This window comes from Schistocerca piceifrons, unplaced genomic scaffold (assembly GCF_021461385.2).
Source record: "Schistocerca piceifrons isolate TAMUIC-IGC-003096 unplaced genomic scaffold, iqSchPice1.1 HiC_scaffold_1421, whole genome shotgun sequence".
NCBI classification, from domain to species: domain Eukaryota; kingdom Metazoa; phylum Arthropoda; class Insecta; order Orthoptera; family Acrididae; genus Schistocerca; species Schistocerca piceifrons.
This window is the reverse complement of record NW_025727260.1, coordinates 57501-60000: the sequence shown is the minus strand read 5'-3', so window position 1 is coordinate 60000 and position 2500 is coordinate 57501. Positions and strand designations below refer to the sequence as shown.

At 57.8% G+C, this 2500-nt stretch overlaps 1 non-coding gene across 1 annotated transcript in view; it reads right to left on the bottom strand.

The window, feature by feature from the left end:
- The window catches only part of LOC124734059, a 1909-nt gene extending 737 nt beyond the window's left edge, over positions 1-1172 (bottom strand). The window contains exon 1 of the ribosomal RNA XR_007009300.1: positions 1-1172. This exon is cut by the window's left edge and continues 737 nt beyond it. This is a non-coding gene — a ribosomal RNA (small subunit ribosomal RNA).
- Positions 1173-2500: the final 1328 nt, after the last annotated feature.

Below are 2500 nucleotides of genomic sequence, written 5' to 3'. Positions count from 1 at the left end.
CCCGCCGAGTCATCGGAGGAACTGCGGCGGATCGCTGGCTGGCATCGTTTATGGTTAGAACTAGGGCGGTATCTGATCGCCTTCGAACCTCTAACTTTCGTTCTTGATTAATGAAAACATACTTGGCAAATGCTTTCGCTTCTGTTCGTCTTGCGACGATCCAAGAATTTCACCTCTAACGTCGCAATACGAATGCCCCCGCCTGTCCCTATTAATCATTACCTCGGGTTCCGAAAACCAACAAAATAGAACCGAGGTCCTATTCCATTATTCCATGCACACAGTATTCAGGCGGGCTTGCCTGCTTTAAGCACTCTAATTTGTTCAAAGTAAACGTGCCGGCCCACCGAGACACTCAATAAAGAGCACCCTGGTAGGATTTCAACGGGGTCCGCCTCGGGACGCACGAGCACGCACGAGGCGGTCGCACGCCTTCAGCTCGCCCCACCGGCAGGACGTCCCACGATACATGCCAGTTAAACACCGACGGGCGGTGAACCAACAGCGTGGGACACAAATCCAACTACGAGCTTTTTAACCGCAACAACTTTAATATACGCTATTGGAGCTGGAATTACCGCGGCTGCTGGCACCAGACTTGCCCTCCAATAGATACTCGTTAAAGGATTTAAAGTGTACTCATTCCGATTACGGGGCCTCGGATGAGTCCCGTATCGTTATTTTTCGTCACTACCTCCCCGTGCCGGGAGTGGGTAATTTGCGCGCCTGCTGCCTTCCTTGGATGTGGTAGCCGTTTCTCAGGCTCCCTCTCCGGAATCGAACCCTGATTCCCCGTTACCCGTTACAACCATGGTAGGCGCAGAACCTACCATCGACAGTTGATAAGGCAGACATTTGAAAGATGCGTCGCCGGTACGAGGACCGTGCGATCAGCCCAAAGTTATTCAGAGTCACCAAGGCAAACGGACCGGACGAGCCGACCGATTGGTTTTGATCTAATAAAAGCGTCCCTTCCATCTCTGGTCGGGACTCTGTTTGCATGTATTAGCTCTAGAATTACCACAGTTATCCAAGTAACGTGGGTACGATCTAAGGAACCATAACTGATTTAATGAGCCATTCGCGGTTTCACCTTAATGCGGCTTGTACTGAGACATGCATGGCTTAATCTTTGAGACAAGCATATGACTACTGGCAGGATCAACCAGGGAGCTGCGTCAACTAGAGCTGAGCAGCCGGCCGCCCGGGAGTGTGTCCCGGGGGCCCGCGCGAACACGCAAGCGTCCGCTCAATCATTCTGCAAACAGGAGGAGGCTGAGCTCCCCTGCACAATACACCTCGAAACCCTCTCAGGTCCCGGCGGCGCGCAGCGCCGTCCCAAGTACTTGGTCGGGTTCGAGAGAGGCGCAATCGCCCGGAGTTAGGCGAGTAGACGCTTTCGGTGCGACCACCCGTGCTCCCAACTGAGCTTGCCGCTGCCGACAGAGGCCCGGGAGCGTGCTGTCGTGGCATTGCCGGCGGGAGACAACACGCGCCACCTACGGTGACCGGCAGCTCCAACGCCAGCGCCACAGAAGGACAAAAGCCCCACTTGGGTGCCGAAGCGAACTCTCCCAGCACAGCGCACGCGCCAACACATCCGCACAGCTGCGATACAAACCACCAGCGAGAACCGCTGGGGCGACCGAGCAGCAGACGGCGTCGCGGCGCCGAGCGCCGGGCGGCGGCGCATCCTCAACGCACACAGTCCTCAATCGGACCAGCACACTGAAGATGTCCACCGCGCTTCGCACCGGGCCCGCGAGGACCTACTTTGGCCGCACGGCGCCGCGCGCAGGGTGCGCCGGCGCGCAGCTGCGACGCCTGCCGCGTCCGTCGGCCGGCGCGCCTGCCACTGGCCGCCCCCACCAGCCGGCTGTAGCGCGTGCGCCCACGCACCGCGCGGCCAGCACGCCGGGAGGCGCCCCCTCACCGGCCGGGGACGGTCCCACCCAGCCACCGCCGCGTATCGCTTCACACCCAGATGCCGTTCAGTTTCGTCGGCATGGTGGGTATCGCTGGAACAACCGGTTAGTACCTCAACCTATCGTCGCCATCACCGATTCACCCCTAGCGAGAACAACCGCACCACAACAGGTTACCATTTGTTCATTTGCGTAACTTCACCAGAAAACGCAGGCGTCCATCGCCATTTGCAACTTCAACGATTATTGCATGCCTGTGTCAGGTGTCACGCCACACTACGTCTGCCCACATACACGCAACAAAATGTGCACGCCTAGACAATACGTGGAAGGTGGCCCCCGTACGTATGCGATGTCCATTGCTCGAACGACTGTCAACCGGCCTCTGTAGCATGTCGCAGATATGGAACGCGGTGCACCATGCCATCACGGTGTGTGAGGAGAGACGACTAGGTCCGAATACATCAACAGACAGCTCATGCTGATCGCCATCCACGGCGTCCGTTCCTCCCACACGTCTCTATGGCGTACCACACTGCAATCCAGCTCTCATAGGGAGACGACACGTAGCTGCG